At 35.9% G+C, this 18,445-nt stretch overlaps 1 long non-coding RNA gene and 1 pseudogene across 4 annotated transcripts; both read right to left on the bottom strand.

Annotated features, from left to right (window-relative positions):
• Nucleotides 1-769: 769 nt before the first annotated feature.
• On the bottom strand, nucleotides 770-9,015 carry LOC147530387 (derlin-2.2-like; annotated as a pseudogene).
• A 3,638-nt stretch (nucleotides 9,016-12,653) lies between these two features.
• LOC147530386 (uncharacterized) lies at nucleotides 12,654-16,103 on the bottom strand. 4 transcript variants are annotated; one of them, XR_015229275.1, is made up of 6 exons: nucleotides 15,538-16,103; nucleotides 15,404-15,448; nucleotides 15,099-15,167; nucleotides 14,611-14,646; nucleotides 13,741-14,222; nucleotides 12,654-12,900 (listed from the first exon to the last, which is right to left on the bottom strand). It is a non-coding gene; the product is annotated as an uncharacterized LOC147530386 (long non-coding RNA). The 4 variants fall into 4 exon arrangements; XR_015229277.1 differs by lacking the exon at nucleotides 15,099-15,167; XR_015229276.1 differs by lacking the exon at nucleotides 15,404-15,448.
• Nucleotides 16,104-18,445: the final 2,342 nt, after the last annotated feature.

Raw genomic sequence — 18,445 nt, 5'->3', positions numbered from 1 at the left:
TAACGGTTCGAGAAATCACTAACCAAACTATGAGTGGTTTGGTGACGGATGACACTAAAATACGGATACCGAGCCAACGAACACAGAACACCCCTATTGAGAGGTCATGGTATAAAATAACTTCTAAACAGCTATTGTACTCCTGACAAAAACAAGTCAGATTCATACGACCAAGGTTCAAACAAGCTAGACTTAAGCGAGTCGGATTCAAACAATTAGAAAACAAGCGTCACACTCATCAGGTGGCATCGTGTGAGTCGAGCAGTCGGATCTACCGGGTTCATCCTCTCCGCTTTAACCTAATGATATATTCCATAGTTCTAACTTAGTGTTTCCCTCTTGCCTGTTGTTCTTTGATATTGCTCACTGGAGCTTGAATGGATTTGATTTTGAGTTATTTGAGCAGAACACGATAAATGAATCATTTCAACCATGAACTTCGAAACAGAGAAATAAAAGTAGAGATGATCTAAGAACTTCGAAATACATGATCAAGAAGTCAACCTTTGGACAAAAAATGCTTGTTCCATCAACGAAAGAAGTGTAATAAGAGTGTATATATAAAAGCATTTATTGTAACAAGTAGACTTAAGTTTTTAATTCAAACTTTTCTATTCACAAGATTATATAGATTGTTATCTATATTAAAACATTCACAAGACTAAATAGTGACATCTCATTGTCAGAAGGCTACTACTTTCTATACCGGCAGCAAAGATCAGCAACGAATATATCTCATATCCCATATTGTCGATCTAGATTCATGTTCTTAGTCTTGGTGGGCTTCTTCTACAGGTGGGGCGGCAAACCTCACATTCGCGGGAGTTGCAACCACAACTGGATCATCAGCAAAGAAAGACTTGATTAATGCAGGAGTTTTCAGTGGCGTCGGCCAGTCATCCTAGGATAGACATCTTCGAGGAAGAAATATGCATGACCTGCTAGGGGTGAACATTCTGTATCCAAACCGACCAATCCAAACCGATCCAAACGGTTTTGCCCGGTTCGGGCACCGATCTAAAAGTATTATGGATTGGCTCGGCTACTTAAAGCCCAAAACCGAAGGCTTCGGACGGTGTATGGATGAGGCCCCTGGACAACCGAGAGACTGAACCGACCCGTTACCAAGCAAATAAACAACCCAAAACCTAACCTACCTCCCAAATTTCATCCCAAACAGGCAAACACTCGAAGTTCCACCACCATCTCTCGAAATAGACTACCATCTCTTGAAATCAACCGCCAGACATCCGATCAAGCACTCGAAATCCACCACCGAACTCAAGCTACCATATCTCTTCCATTTGAAACAACCATCTCTAGTACTCTCTCTCTTTAGCTAAGGTAAATGACTAATGAACCAAAATTTTTTCTTAGGGTTTGTTTTTTCTTAGGGTTTGTTTAATCTTAGGGTTTGTTTTGTCTTAGGGTTTGTTTTTTCTTTTTTGAAGTTCTTAGATGATGATTGGTTGTAGTTGATTACTAAATCTAGGATTCATTTAAGTGTTTATTAGGGTTTTTTTCTTCTATTTCAGGTGATTAAACCTCTCTCTCTCTCTCCAAAATCAGAAGGTAACACAACTCTCTCTCTCTCTAGATGATGATTAGTTGATTACTAAATCTAGGGTTAATTTAAATTCAGTTCAAGTTCAAGCTTATTCTCAAAATTGAGTAATGACTACATTGAAAAGTTTATTTACTTAAATTGATTACCAAAATTTTCAGGATCACCAAACTTAAATTCAGTTCAAGGTTATTCTCACATGGGTTTCATCTAAAAACATCAACTAAAGCTATAACAAGGTTTGCTTTCTTCTCCTATTGTTTCTTTTTGTTTGAATTGATGATTTGGTATGAAGTATGATTCTCTGGGGTTTGATTCTTTTGTACATAGTGGCGTTTATAAGTAAATGATATAACAGCGAACAAGTTTCGGTACAACTTTAGTAAATGATATAGTGGGGTTTGTTTTCTTTTACACTAAAATTTTAATATCTTCATAACCCTTGGTAAAGAACATAGTCCAAGAGAGAAAAGAAAGTGAGTTTATAGAGAAAGATGAGAGGAAGTAATACTTTGATTGGTGTGATAAACTTTGTGACTTTCTTATTATCAATCCCAATATTATTATTAGGAGGTGGAATAGGTTAAGTAACCAAGCAAATAACATAGATTGTATGAAATTTTTACAGTGGCCATTAATCATATTTGCTTTTGCTGTCACTGCTAAAGGTTCATTTAGAACTGTCATGAACAAAGCTTATCTTGTTAAATTAAATTGATTTAGAATGTTTAGTTTCATTGATACTTAATACTTTGATTAGTTTTGATCCATGTAGCTTAATGAATGTGGAATGGAGATAACGTTCTTAGTACGAGGAACGGAAGAAGGAAAGGATTTGGAGGGATTTAGCAATCTACATTTTGAAGTTTGAACCTATGTTTATCATTTACTTTATCGCTTAATGAGTTAATGTTGAGAACCTATGTGACTTGATGATTGTGATTTAATGCTGAAAACTTTACGTTTGGAACTTGTAATTGCAGCAGGTTTATGTAGGTAGAAATTAGAAATTGCAGCAGGTTTATGTCGGAAAATGAAAATTTGGTGTATTAAAATTGCAGCAGGTGTATGCCAGAAAATGGAAATTAGGGTTTTTAAATTACATCAGGTGGTTCGGTTATCCAACCGAACCAAACCGCTCATATAGTGTTCGGTTGGATAACCGAACCGAACCACAACTGGATTGGCTCGGCCATCATTTTTCAGAAACCGCTACTTCCGGTTCGGTCTTTGGATGGCCTGAAAATTTTAGTTATCCAACCGATGAACAGCCCTATGACCTGCTATCATCCCCTGAACATTGAAATTATTGAGAGCTTAAAACGGAAGTAGAAATGGTTCGATTTTCTAACAGGAGGTGAAGTATGTGTTTCAATTGGAGAAAGTTTTTTAGTGTTTGATTCTTTCCTGTTTTAGCAGTTAAAAGCATATCTAAATTACCATCGCGATAATTTTGTCAGACTACGACAAAAGAGTTTCCGCTAACTGCGAGAAAAACTTACCAGTAGATCCCCCCAAGCACTGGTACCAACAAGTACAGAAAAACCAAGAAGCACCTGAAACAAAAGAAAATGACAACCAAGCCTCAGTTTTACGAGTCACAAACTCTAAAATCGATAAAAACTCATAGGGATGAATTTGTTTTGCTTGCTAATTACTTACCCATGGTAAATAAGCTGATGTGAAAGTAAAAAGACCCAAGAAACTCATAGGGATAAACGGGTTCTGCTTGCTCCACACGTAAACCTGTACAAAAACGTTGAATAATGGGACTTACCCGATTAAGAGATAACCAATTAAAAGGGTTAATTCCGTTTTGGCCCCCGATTTGTGACCAACTGGCCGTTTTGGCCCCTAATTGTGTCCGGCAGTTCGTTTTGGCCCCAAAGAATTCCTAAATGGTCCCAAATTTTTTCAACCTCCCAATTCTACCCCCATGGCATTTCTGTAATTATTTTTTTTTTCTTTTTCTTTGTCCACCTCATCTAACAATTGACACATCACTCTGTCCACCTCACCCTTCTTCTCCGGCGAAAGGTTGCCGGCCGGAATAAAAAATTCCGGCCGGCCACCTTTACCAAAATAAATTTTTTTTTTTTCATTTCTCTTCTTCTTCATCTCCTTCTTTCTCTCTCTTCTTCTTCTTTCTTTCTTCTTCTTTCTTGACCTCTCTCTCTCTAACCCCTCTCTCTCTCTATAACTCCGGCGAAGGGGCGGATCCCCTTCGCCGGAGAACCAGACCTTCAAGGTCTGGTGCGAAACCAGATTCGGTCTGGTTTCAAACCAGACCGAGATCTGGTTTCTACAACCAGATCCCGGTCTGGTTTGAAACCAGATCGGAATCTGGTTTCAACTAACCAGAACGGAATCTGGTTAGTTGAAACCAGATTCCGATCTGGTTTCAAACCAGACCGGGATCTGGTTGTAGAAACCAGATCTCGGTCTAGTTTGAAACCAGACCGGGATCTGGTTGTAGAAACCAGATCTCGGTCTGGTTTGAAACCAGATCTCGGTCTGGTTTGAAACCAGACCGAATCTGGTTTCCAACCAGACCTTCAAGGTCTGGTTCTCCGGCGAAGGGGCGGAGCCCCTTCGCCGGAGTTATAGAAAGAGAGAGAGAGAGAGAGAGAGGGGTTAGAGAGAGAGAGGTAAAGAAAGAAGAAGAGAGAAAGAAGGAGATGAAGAAGAGAGAGAAAAAAGGAGATGAAGAAGAAGAGAAATGAAAAAAAAAAAAAATTTATTTTGGTAAAGGTGGCCGGCCGGAATTTTTTATTCCGGCCGGCAACCTTTCGCCGGAGAAGAAGGGTGAGGTGGACAGAGTGATGTGTCAATTGTTAGATGAGGTGGACAAAGAAAAAGAAAAAAATATAATTACAGAAATGCCATGGGGGTAGAATTGGGAGGTTGAAAAAATTTGGGGCTATTTAGGAATTTTTTGGGGAAAACGAACTGCCGGACACAATTAGGGGCCAAAACGAACTGCCGGACACAATTAAGGGCCAAAACGGCCAGTTGGTCACAAATCGGGGGCCAAAACGGAATTAACCCCAATTAAAACCAAGCCGTGGGAATAAAATTACTAGTAATATACCATCATGAATGTTAACGAATTGCTGAGGAAGAAAATGTTTGCAAAAGATTCTGAAACATAAGGTTTTATTCCGCCAACAAGAACAGTCACGGTTTAAAACGGTAGCACCAAATAAGAGCATATAAAGAAAAGGGTTATTTCCCTAATGGCCCCCTACTTTGTGACCAGCTTCCCGCTTGGCCCCCTACTTTACAAGAAATACCCATATGGCCCCCTTCCGTTATAACACCGTTACTCTCTCTCTTCACAATCTTTTCTCTCTCCTCCAGCATGTTTTCTCTCTCTGCCACCTCGCTAAAACAAGCCACATCATCGTCTTCACCGACGGGTCGCCGGCCGGCCAAATTCCGGCCGGCGACCTTCAAACTTTTTTTTTTCTCTCTCTCTTCTCTCTCTCTCTAAAAAAAAAAAAAAAAAAAAAATTTTCTCTCTCTACTCTCTCTCTCTAAACTCCGGCGAAGGGGGTTTCCCTTCGCCGGAGTCGACCTTGAACAGATTGTTCAAGGTCGAACTGACCTTGAACAGATCTGTTCAAGGTCAGTTCGTGACCTTGAACAGATCTGTTCAAGGTCGCGAAATGACCTTGAACAGAGCTGTTCAAGGTCACGAACTGACCTTGAACAGATCTGTTCAAGGTCAGCTCGACCTTGAACAGCTCTGTTCAAGGTCAGTTCGACCTTGAACAGATCTGTTCAAGGTCAGCTCGACCTTGAACAGCTCTGTTCAAGGTCAGCTCGACCTTGAACAGCTCTGTTCAAGGTCGACTTCGACCTTGAACAGATCTGTTCAAGGTCGACTTCGACCTTGAACAGATCTGTTCAAGGTCAGTTGGACCTTGAACAGATCTGTTCAAGGTCGATTTCGACCTACTCCGGCGAAGGGAAACCCCCTTCGCCGGAGTTTAGAGAGAGAAAAAAAAAAAATTTTTTTTTTTTTTAGAGAGAGAAGAGAGAGAAAAAAAAAAAAAGTTTGAAGGTCGCCGGCCGGAATTTGGCCGGCCGGCGACCCGTCGGTGAAGACGATGATGTGGCTTGTTTTAGCGAGGTGGCAGAGAGAGAAAACATGCTGGAGGAGAGAGAAAAGATTGTGAAGAGAGAGAGTAACGGTGTTATAACGGAAGGGGGCCATATGGGTATTTCTCGTAAAGTAGGGGGCCAGGCGGGAAGCTGGTCACAAAGTAGGGGGCCAGGCGGGAAGCTGGTCACAAAGTAAGGGGCCATTAGGATAACCCTAAAGAAAATAAGCCGTTCTTCCTCTGAATGAGTTCTCTTCAAGAAGCTTGCAGTAACGACCAAGGAAGAACATGTGAAATAAGAAGTCCAAGTCTGTCAACATCCAAAATATACAAATTAAAGTTACACTTTTCTTGAGCATCCTGAGATAGTGAGATATAACCTTAAAAAACACCTAAAAGATGACAAACTAACAAGCACACGATAAAAAAAGTAGGGATCAATAAAGAGTGACTTCATAAGGTTTGCGCCTAAGGAGTAAGATAACAAACTGGAATTTGGTATATCAAGGAGACAAGGACGGTGGGGGTATTTCATAACTTTAAACTTACCATCCTTAATTACTTTGTCTGCCTCGTTTAAATATAAAATCCAAGATAACTATCGACAACGAGCCTTTGTTATTTTGCAAGGAACCGGAATGTTGGAAGCTAATTATAGCCTGGGTAAGCCGATATTTGGTTCCACCAATCGGGTATTGCCAGATACAAAGTTTTCTTGGGTTGGTCGAAACCCTTATAATCAAGTATAACAAAACCTTTCTATGGTAATGCAAACTAAAAATTTAGAGTGGTTAAAAGCAAGGAATCAAATGTCGACATATTTCGGTCGAAAAGACCGAAATTTTTCATTTTTTTAAGATACCGAAACGAAATCCCACTTACAAATGTTTTGTGTAAGATTTCGACATATTGCCCTCTAACTTATCTATTTTATTGCATATTAGGCCCCTAAGATATTAACCTTTCATACTAAACAAAAGAAAATAAAGATACTAATTTTTGACAGATTTGTAAGATATCCACACAACCGAAACGTTTCCACGAAACGTTTCCACTTTTGGACCGACCGAAATTTCCACCGAAACCGAAATTTCATTCCTTGGTTAAAAGTAAATCAGATGACTTCACTTTTTTACATGGAATAACATCTACAAGCGTGGGATGATCAGAGGTCTATCTGTCTATATTCTTCAATTCGTACTTCAGTACTTGTAACGTGCATTATCAGACTCGGACGTAAAGGGCCACTAAAGCATATTCGACAGAAATATTTCGCTTAGCGGCTTAGCTAAAAGACTGCTATATACTATGAATCTTTTAATCTCCTGAACACTGTATCTTTGGATCACCATAACGATTTTTCAGAACTAGGTTTTTAGTTTTGTTTTAGAAAACATTATGTTCCCTCGAAAGGAAACTAGCCCACATGAAACCGAAAATTGAAGAAGTACTGACACTAATATTCATATGTGATTCTTAAAATTCAACATAATATATAATTACCCATTTTACGAAAGTACAAGAAATTGGTGACGAGACGCCACAACTCATAATGTAGAATGATCGATCTAGGATTCAAATACAAATGATAAGGCGGGATTATCTGCAACAACGAAACGTTAAATCAGATAAACAGAAGAAATCATCGTAAACACCACTAAACCAAAAGGCAAAACGTCTAAGGTAGGTGCTGTTTGTTTTTTATTTATTTTCAGATCTGAAATCTGAATTGGGACCAATTCAGATTTCAGATGTTTGTTTTCTTATTTAGGAAAATCTGAAATATTAGCTGAATTCACTTAATGTCTGAATTGGCTGAAAAAATACCCACATTTTTCAGACTTCAAAACAAGTCTGAAACCAAAGTCAATATCTGAATTGTGTTGATTTACATTAATAACCCCATAGATTAAAAAAAATTCACCAGAACCACCACCACTACAAACCACCACCACCACCCCTACAAACCACCACCACCACCCCTACAAACCACTGCCACCACTACAAACCACCACCACCACCTGAAATACAAACCACCACTACAAAGCACCATCACCACTACAAAGCACCACTACAAACCACCGCCACCACTACAAAGCACCACTACAAAGCACCGCTACAAACCACCGCCACCACTACAAACCACCGCCACTACAAATCTTAACCATCACCACTACAAATCCTATCCGGTCGAATTACTGTTAGAGAAAGAGAGAGCAACCACCACCACCAGAAATACAAACCACCACCACTACAAACCCTAGCCGAATCTACTGTTATAGAAAGAGAAAGCAACCACTACCACCAGAAATACAAACCTCAACTACAAACCCTAGCCGGTCGAATCTACTGTTAGAGAAAGAGAGGGAGAAAGAGAGAGAGAGAAAGAGAGAGGGGAAGAGAGAGAGGAAGTTAACCCTACCATCGATTTGCTATTCTAGAGAGAGAAAGAGAGAGAGAGAGATATAGAGGAACGGGTGGGAGATGGCTGCCGAGAGATGGAGAAAGAGGGAGGGACTAAGGAACTTATTTAGGGTTTTCTATTGGGAGGAGCAAATTAGGTTTTGTTTGGCTGAAGTTTCCAAAAAGGGTATAAATGTCAAATTTTCAATTCAGACCCTATAATTCAGATTTGAAAAACAAACATCAATAATTCACCAATTCAGATGTAGCAAATTCAGACTTAGTAAATTCAGACTCAGAAAATTCAGATTCAGACATAAATAAAAAAACAAACAGCACCGTACTTTCATTTTTTTTGATAAGTCGTGTATGAAATTGACTTGAGGTCTAAATTGACTTGAGGTCGGAAATTGACTTGAGGTCAGAAATTGACTTGAGGTCTGAATTGACTCGAGTCCGTTATCCGAATGTCTATTTTTGTGTCTGATACCTCTGAATGGCTAATCCCGATTAATTTTGGGTCAATTTCATTCAAATGTTTCAGATTGAGGCGAGTCAGATTCAAAAAAATGAGTTAAAAAAAATGACACCACCTAATATGTACATCAATGAAAGGGTTCACAAGTTTATAATGATCTTTATTGTGCTTGGAAGTTGCAGTATTAGCCCTAATTACACCAACCCATGATTCCTAACTTAAAAGGATAAAATCCCATTTCTTCATAAATAAGGAACTAATAAAGTGAAGAATTAAACCCCAAACCCTAAAATTTCCTGAAGAAGTTATCTAAACAATACAAATAGAACCAATAATCAAAATACATGTGAAAGGGGGAAGAAATTAAACCTCAAGAGGGCATCCAATGGTGGTAATAATTGATGCAGTTAGGTATGAACGAGTAATTATAGGAACTTGTACCATTCTTCAACTGCTTGAGCCATTCTCAAAATTTTCCCCAATCCCTAACCTTTACCCTAATTTTCCCCTAAAATATACCAGCGTCGAGCTGAATCTTAGGGCAAGTCCAGATTCAAATTTTGGGAGCCCAGCCCCCAGCCCGACCCTCCCAACCCGGGAGCCCTGGGGCTGGGGGGCTCCCAGCCCCCAATTCTATCCGTTGGGAGTTCCGAACGGATAGATTTGGGTGGATCCCCCAAACTTGTTTTATTTTTTTTTTATTTTTTAAATTGTTTTTTTTTAATTTTCTTTATTTGTTTTGAATTCCTTTTTTTTGGGGGGAATGGATAAACCGTCCAAAATGAGGGAGGAAATAGGCTTCCCATCCTAGGTTTCCAATAAATGAAAGCCAGGTCCGAAGAGTCAGAGCACCACGCGAACGTACCGTAATGGCCTTATTTTTTCATCAAATTTACGGAAGCTGCTACTCAGAATTTACGAAATTGCCACTCTGAAAAATCACAGGATTCTTCACTCCGTGTTTTACTTTCTCTCTCTAATTCTCTTTCCAAATTTATTTCTCTTTATCTAATTAACCAAATCCTAATTTCTCTCCTAATTTCTTCACTCCGTGTTTTACATTCTCTCTCTAATTCTCTTTCCAAATTTATTTCTCTTTAACTATTTAACCAAATCCTAATTTCTCTCCTAATTTAACCAATTTCTAACTAATTTAGAATTTTTCTCTCTCCAATCTCAACAAATTTCTCTCTATTTGTATTTTTCTCTTCAATCTCAACAAATATTTCCAGATTGGTTCAAAATTGATTTTTTTTTTTTTTCAGATTTGTTTCTTATCTCAAATTTTGAATTTTTCCAGATTGGTTCAACTTTCGAATTTTTCTAGATTGGTTTAGATTTCAAATTTTGAAATTTGAATTTTATTTACTTGGAATTTTCTTGTGTACTAGACACTTTTGTACCGGGAATTTTCTTGCGTACCGGAAATTATTTTATTTACTAGGAATTTTTTTGTGTACTAGACATTTTTGTACTGAAAATGTTCTTGTTTACCGGGAATTTTTTTATTTACTGAGAATTGTATTGTGTACTACACACTTTTCGAACGAGGAATTAAATTATGTACCGGGAATTATTTTGTGTACTACCAATTGGGTTATGTACTAGAAATTTTTGTACTAGGAAATTTTCTTGTGTTCTGGAAATGTTATTGTTTACAGGGAATTATCTTGTGTACAGGGAATTTAGTTATGTAGTAAACACTAGATATGACCCGTGCCTCCGGCACGGATGTTTTCTTTTTTGAAGGAAAGAAAGGCAAAAACATGGAACGAATATAAGAAAGTTCATAGTTATAGTTTTGATTAAAAAAATCTGAATTACACTAATGTGGTTGAAACCAAATAAAAAGAGATACGAATTGTATATAAGTTTCATTGATTATTTATGGGTTAGAACTGTAACAGAACAAAGTAAACAAATGAAAAAAAATTGGTCTAGTGACGCACAAATGCACATCCATAACAGTATGTAGTATTTTTTTTTTGTTGAACTCATGCATATATTAAGCCATAAAGGTATTGTTACATTACATGGAAAGTAAAAAACAAGGTACATTATTCCATTCCTTAGATCTATTTTTCTTTCTTGTCCATTTAGCCAGTTTGTCTGCTTGTAGATTGAGCCTTCTATGCACATAGCTGAATTTGATGTTGTCAAGTCTCTTCTTTATTTCTCTGATTCGATGTATGTGAATCTTCGATTGCCATTGTATTATATGACTCGGGTTTGTCAGGTGGTGGATTAGATTTGAGTTGTCGCTTTCTATGATGATTGATCTGTGTTGGTTTTCCTCTGCCCATTTGATACCCTGGAGTATTGCTATTGCTTCACTCTCTTCACTGTTTCTTGCTCTGGAAGTTTCTGCTTTAACTACAATGAATTTACCTTGCTCATCATGGACAATTAAACTAATTCCCATTATATTATCAATTTTCAAGAACGATGCATCCACATTTATATTTTTGTAAGGGTAGCTTGGTTTTTGCCATTTTTCCATACCTTTTTTGCATAAGTTTATTGGATTTTTGCCTGGTTTAGGATATCCCAGTATCATATTTGTGACCGTTTGAGTGTTCACAATGGAATATTGATAAGTGTAGGTAGTATGTTTACCACTACAAGAAACTTTATTATAAATTAAACATTAACTTTATATCTTTAAGTATCCCACTATATCCAAGTAGCTTCTTCTTCTTTAATAAAAAAATTGCTTCACTATTCCAATACCAACAAATTTGAAACTAAACTTGCAGACCAAAACATAAGAACAAAAATAAATCTTCTTTAAAGTTTTTCTTGTTCTCTTATTAGTTTTTGGGTTTTAATGGAATCGCATTTTGCAGATTGCGCATACAATAACCTCACGCGAGATTGCCTTCGCTAGAGACACCCTGTCTGACTTCGTAACAGACCCAAATAATATTGATGTATTAAAAGCAAGGATTCTTGTAATGGAGGTACTTCATTAGCATTTCTTTTTCTTTCCCAATCTAAACCTAACATCCCTCATGTCTCTATAACCACAATGAACTGAGAAGGTAGTAGAAAGCTCCACAAATCACTGTCATCGATGTACCGTAAACTGAGAAGGTATAACCCGTGCCTCCGGCACGGTACAATTTATCTTTATTTTTAAGTACAATTTATCTAATGCCGTAAGAATGACACAATGTTACACTTCAACAGACAAATTGCTTTATTTCCCTTAAGCCCGCTGATTTATGCAAAAAAAAAAAAAAAAGACAAATTGCTTTATAAATTTTTGTTTGTTGGTCATAGTTTCATATTGCTTCCCCAAATACTTTAACTCTCGATAAATAGATAGGAAATTGTCGTAAAGAAGTAAGTGACAAACATTGACATGCAATTAATAAAATCAGACCAAGATTCAGAGTTTAAAGTATACTAGGGTATATCCCGTGCCCTAGGGCACGGACACTTGTATCAATCAAATGTTACGAAATTTATTTTATATTTTATTGAGAGAGAATTTTTTTTTATTAGTTATTATTTTTTGTTTCTTTTCTCTTAAATTAGTTATTATTTTATTGAGAGAGAGAGAGAGATTTTAATTAGTTATTATTTTATTGAGAAAGATAGATTTTTATTAGTTATTATTTTTTTGTTTATTTTCTCTTAAATTAATTATTATTTTATTGAGAGAGAGATTTTAATTTCTTTTTTTAACTTTGAAATTTATTTTGTTTCTGTTTTTCTTAAATTAGTTATTTTATTTCTAAGAAGGAAAAGATTGTTGTTTTCTAAATAGGTGACTTTATTTCTACGAAGGACTATATTTTAAATTTTGAGAAGGGCTTCAAGACAATATGCATAATTAAATAAGGATGTTTGTCCCAGTCATCGTTTTCCCTTCTGTTTTATATAATAGATTTTTCTTAAATTAGTTATTTTATTTCTAAGAAGGAAAAGATTGTTGTTTTCTAAATAGGTAACTTTATTTCTACGAAGGACTATATTTTAAATTTTGAGAAGGGCTTCTAGACAATATGCATAATTAAATAAGGATGTTTGTCCCAGTCATCGTTTTCCCTTCTGTTTTATATAATAGATTTGTATAGTACGTGACAATTAAAAAGCATTGTAGAACACTTACTGAAACACCTATATATCTGTATATGTTTGCCTCTCTTAAGTGTTATTCATACATTTTTTTTCCATTTAAGCGTAACTTCTCACTACAAATTACGGGATTCCCTGTATAGGTAGAGTAAATACTCCACTGTCGAATAATCTTTATCCATCTTCTCTACTAAGGGTTTATCGAAAATTGAACCCATTTGACCATAGGGTTGAGCAGCTATTTCTCGAAGATGTAAAATATAAACCTGCAAAATGAAAATTTAATTTTATTAAGTGTAATCTAATTAAAAGAAATAATGAATTCAACAACTGTCCATAAATATTCGAGAAGAAAAGAATATGTAGTAGTATCAGAGTACTTTCTCGTAGTTTTATTATGTTGGTTGATATTCAATTGTCAGCATATACTAATTAAGTATATTTGTCTACCTATTTTCTGAAGTGAAATGTTTGAGCTCACAAGTCTTAAAATCATTAACATCAGAAAATAGATGAAACAAAGTCGACTTTGATGGAAAGAAACAAAGATAATCATTAAACTACTTGCGGATTTGAAAGATGTTCTGACAAAGAAAATGGATCTTATTGCAGTTTATGTTGAAAGTTCAAAATAGGTTTTTATTTCTTGTGTAATTATATGGTTCTTGGTCTCTATTGTTAGTTGGGAGTACTATCTAATTTATCTTCATGTTATTTGTTTGTTTCAATGGATTGAGGAGTAATGTGTTTTGAGTATTTTGTTATTGCTACAGGGTTTATTTATTTCCCATTATTCCAATCTGACCTTGCTGAATCTCAATTGTTTGATCAACCCAAATTCAACCTAGATCAAATAAAGATTCTAAAATCAGATTCAAGTCTATTCAAATCTCAAGATTGCCAAAAATTGATAAAAATATGATTTTCTTCAGAGTTCTGCGCTTTATGCAAACAAAGAGGTTTTAATATTACAAGAGAATTATATACCCAAACAAACAATAAAACATAAATATAAATTGAGACACAAACACACACCACATACATAATTGCTCAAAATGATGTAGGCAAAGCCGCAATGAACCTAAGTAAAGGCCATGGGGTTGTACCTTCTGTATCGAGAGATAAAGTTTGAATTTAGGTGGGAGCTCATGTGAATAAAGGCTGTTGGAGAATTAGATCATTCTCAGACTGCAATTAGCATGAACCTGTACCATTGATGTCTCAATGTAGTTAAATTGAATTTGATTCCAACCTTAATGGTGGGGTTAATACTTAAGAAATATATTTGATAACCGAAAACAACACTTAGAAGGAAGCAACTATAGAATTTTCTTTTCAAATTAAAAATGTAAACTGAACTGTTGGTAAAACTTGTATACTTGCTCGGATGCGTCACCTGGCATTTTTATCACTCGAATCTCGAACATCAAATTGTTCTAAAATTCTTCACAATCGTCTCGAAGCTCTATGCCAATAAATGGAGCATGATCTGTTGGGCATGTGTATGTATATGAGTATGTTGATTCAACATTTCATCCAACCACTTCAATGACATTGGATTGAATGTCTTCATATTGTGACCCACCAACTGGAAAAGTAAAATATTACCATCAATACTTGAAACTTCCTAACAGTTTGACAAAATAAAACTATAGATTGAAAAATAGAACATGAAGCTGAACTGCTAAATCATGCAAGATTACGAGTATTTCAAAACATTAACCTAAATTAAGTTGAAAGCTTTGTGAAATTCATAAAGAATTTATGAATTTGAAAGCGGTCGGAACGTCTAGAATTTATGTGTAATAAATGATGCACTTAAAAATGTTAACCTAAATTGAGGTTCAAACCCAAATGATCACAAGAAACACATAAGCAAACCTGAATATACAGAACGGAAAATGTTGAAAAAAATGTGCAAGAGGATATAGTGCAAAAATTCACAAAAGAAAGAGAGCGAGGGGGTAGGAGCTTACCGCAGAACATATATGTGGTTCAGGTACATGAAAACCCTGACAAAAGGGAAAAAGAATCAAAAGAATAACAACGTAAACTAAACGAAAGTTCGAACTGACGCTGAAATCTAATTTTCCATATACTACTTCATTTGAATAAAGCGAAGATCGAAATATTATTTGGAGAATGACGATAATTACAAAAAGTGACCCAAAAACAAACTCAAATGTAACATGTAATAAATTGAACATCCCATTATAAGATCACGTAACAAATAGCGAGAGAGACCTCAAACATTTAACAACTTTGAAGTTTGAACATAAATCCAGTGAACTGAAAAAAGAAAATGAGATTTAAACTTATAATTTATGTCTCATAGATTAAAATTTTACTCTCTGAGCTCCCAATTAGGATCTTACTGAAATCGATCCACCTTCTTTCTCAACAAAAAAAATTCCTTTTATGTTTGATTCCAAATTCTTAATTTTCTAATGAGGAGACAATTTACCTGTACATGTAAAGACCCATAATCCTAATTGTCATTGTCTCCATCTTAGTGTTTTTTAGGTATGAAAATCTGTTCAAAAGAGGATAAAGAGCAAAACATGAAAAGAAGAGATGGAAAAGGTGCGATGAAGCCATGATGAATGTGCTTTTTGACAAAACATGATAAAAATATATTTTCTTGCTTGATTTTTTCCCTTTCTGAAATCAACTTTTCCAGGTGATTGTCATTGATGCAGGAATTTTTATTACTCTCAAACAGACGAACATAAACTACACATTTAAGAAAGAGAATTGTAGGTTCAATACCATACACTTCAAGGTCTCTGTTGGACATGGATAAGACACAAATATCTGCTCCAAATATAATGAAAGATACAATGATATCAATCAATTATAAACCCTAATACACATGAAATACGAAGAGGATAACGAAAACTTACATGATTAAGATTTAGGACACCTAAATCTATAAATCCCTCTTGTCAACCTAAAACGGCTGGCCTCTTGGGTGAGAGATTAGAGTGGGAAGGCAAGACAAAAGAAACCACAAATCAGTGAACATGAGACAAAATGTTCTCACCCCTTGATTTCATAGTTTGAAGAACCTGCCATTTTGCAATACTGTACCAATCCCAACTCACAAAATTATTCTGTCCAATTGAAGGAGAAGATGAATCAAGTAGAAGAAGAAGGAAACGTGAAGAGATTTAATACAGAAGTCCAAGAATTTACTTTTTAATCGATTGAGGAATTGATGAAAAAGATGAAAGGGGTAAATCTGCAGAAACTAATGAAATCCATAAAATTAGACAAAAAAATTTAAGTGTTATGGAGATTGACATGATTTGATGGGTTTCCAATGAAAAAGGAATTTGATTTTGTTTTGATGATTTTTTTCAATGGTTGATGCCTTGATGGTGTTTCTAGAGAGAAAAGTTTAGAGATCTATTTCCTAGGGGAGAAGAAGAAAGAGGTGAGGATTTCGAGAGGTAGGGCTTCAGTGGTAAAGTCGACTAAGGAAGGAAGAGAATACAAAGAGATAGTAACCTCGCCGATTTAATGTACCGTTTCATTGACGGATAGGATCCTACGGCTAGATTCAGGGGATGAGACTCAAAGGTCAAAATTGGAACACAACTCTGATCTTCTCCTAGTCACCTTACATTTAAACGACCAAGATTAAAAGATAAGAATTTTGGTTGTCTTATGTCTACGTCGCTGTCAAGTCAGCATCCAACTAAACATTAAGGAGCATTTATTTTGTCTCAGTCAGCACTAACCCACTCTGTTTTGTTATATAGATTTTGTACTGGATATTTTATTGTCATCTGGAAATTTTCTTGTTTACCGGGATTTATTCTGTGTATTTTAGAGAAAGTGTAAAATAAAATGAAAGTATTTGAGAAAATAAAATATTTGATTTAAAAAGGCAAAAACTATAGAGAGAATTATGATAAAGAGGGAAGGAAAATCTCGAGATAAATCAATTTTGGAAGATTTGTAAAGAGAGATAATGGAGGAGAAAAACTGAGAAGTTTTAGAGAGAGACTATTTGGAAGATTTGTATAGATAGGGCAATAAAATAATCAATTTTGGAAGATTTAAAAAGAGGGAGGAAGAATAAATAAGAACAGAAAACTTTTAGAGAAAGAAAGAAAAGAAAACTTTGATGTTTTAGAGAGAAAGAAAGAAGAAGGATGCAAGAATTTCAGCCAATATTTCAATAATCTGGGTGGGAGGCAAGAATTTCATCAAAAATTTCAAAAATCTGGGCGGGATGCTTGAATTTTCGACCACAATTTTAAATTTTGAAAGATATAGAGAGCAAGAAGTAGTTTTGTGAAGGTTTTAGAGAGAGAAAGAGACGGAGAAGAGAAAGATTCTCGAGAAATTTCAAAATCTGGCTCGGAAGGGGCAGTGTCAAGTCCAAGGGCAAGAAAGGAAGAAAAAAAATATATATAAACCCTGACATTTGGACCTGCACTCAATATTTTGACAAGTTTGGATTTTTTTTATTTTACCCCCCCAAAAATGGACCATTCACTCAAAAATCCTATCCTCCTTTTTTTTGTGTTTATCTTTTCGAAATTATCTCTCTCGAATAATATCACATTTTAATCTTGTACCTAAAATTAATAATTCTTAGTCGAAAACTGAAACCAAGATTTCGCACACGTACTCCGCACACGTACATTATTTTGATTTGGGAGCCCCGATTGGAAGCCCGACGTTGGAATTGAGACAAAGACCCGGGGGGCTCCCAAAATTGAGAACCCAAACCCACGTTGGACTTGCCCTTAGAAAGCAGGAGACTGACTGTCTATTTAATTTTTGTTGCTTTTTAATGATTTGCCCGTCACATAAACGTTAATCTGATGGTCATTACTTTAGACACCAATAATAGGGCAATCGTGTGTTAGGGATTTTACACCTATGATTTTAGGTTTACGTACAAATCTTTATGATTGTGTTCTATACCAAATAAAAATAGGAAAATCGTTCAAAAAAAAAAAGGAAAATAGTATTATCCCCGATCGACCAGTATCATCGCGACCGGAGTACTTGAACATACATGATCTAGTGATAGAAAGTCAAACCCTTAGTATTAATTAGTAATCGATTGATTGGTGCGAGATTATCAACAAATATGTCGCAAAAAAAATTTAAAAACGTCTGGTAATAGTGTTATTGCCATCTCACACACCCCTTTTGATTTGGTAAAATTAGTTTCAGAGTATTTGGTAACACACAGTCCAAAATTAATGAATGCAATTCCAAATTGTGTTATACAATTTGGGTTAAGGTTCGTTGAATTGAATTCCAATGTTCTACAGTTGATATCAGTGGATTTGAGCTGGAATTTACAAACTCGCTTAGAAATAACCGATTTGAGTTGTATTTAGTAGTGGCAGTAGGATACAAACACAAAATTGTATCTAACCCACCGAATTTGGAGTTAGTGGATTTGAACTGAAATTTTGTAAAAAGACTCGCCCCGAGTCCACCGATTTGAGATTCCTCTTGAGCATCTTCAATGCAAAATTCAAAAAAAAAAATCTGATTGCCTCAAATTGAGATTCTCTTTTTCTAGATGAACCCGAGCAAATGACAAATGAAGGCTCAGGTCGGAGTAAACCTAATATCAACTCCACCTTCGCGTGCCCTGAGGCAGCACGGGGCTCAAGGTACTGAGCTGATTTCAGCATGCCTCCATTGCTATTATAAAACCCATAACAGAACTCTTATCAAAGTTGACTTATTTCCGCTTGCGTCTAAGTTAGAGCAGGGTTTAAGGCAGTTGGGAGACATACTCTCGTCCAAATGACCATTTATACCCCTGTCAAAGTC

Source organism: Eschscholzia californica, unplaced genomic scaffold, assembly GCF_041429995.1.
Source record: "Eschscholzia californica isolate CP2 unplaced genomic scaffold, dmEscCali1.0.p SCAF_7, whole genome shotgun sequence".
NCBI lineage: Eukaryota > Viridiplantae > Streptophyta > Magnoliopsida > Ranunculales > Papaveraceae > Eschscholzia > Eschscholzia californica.
Note: the sequence above shows the minus strand (reverse complement) of the source record. Positions and strands in the feature narration are given on the sequence as shown.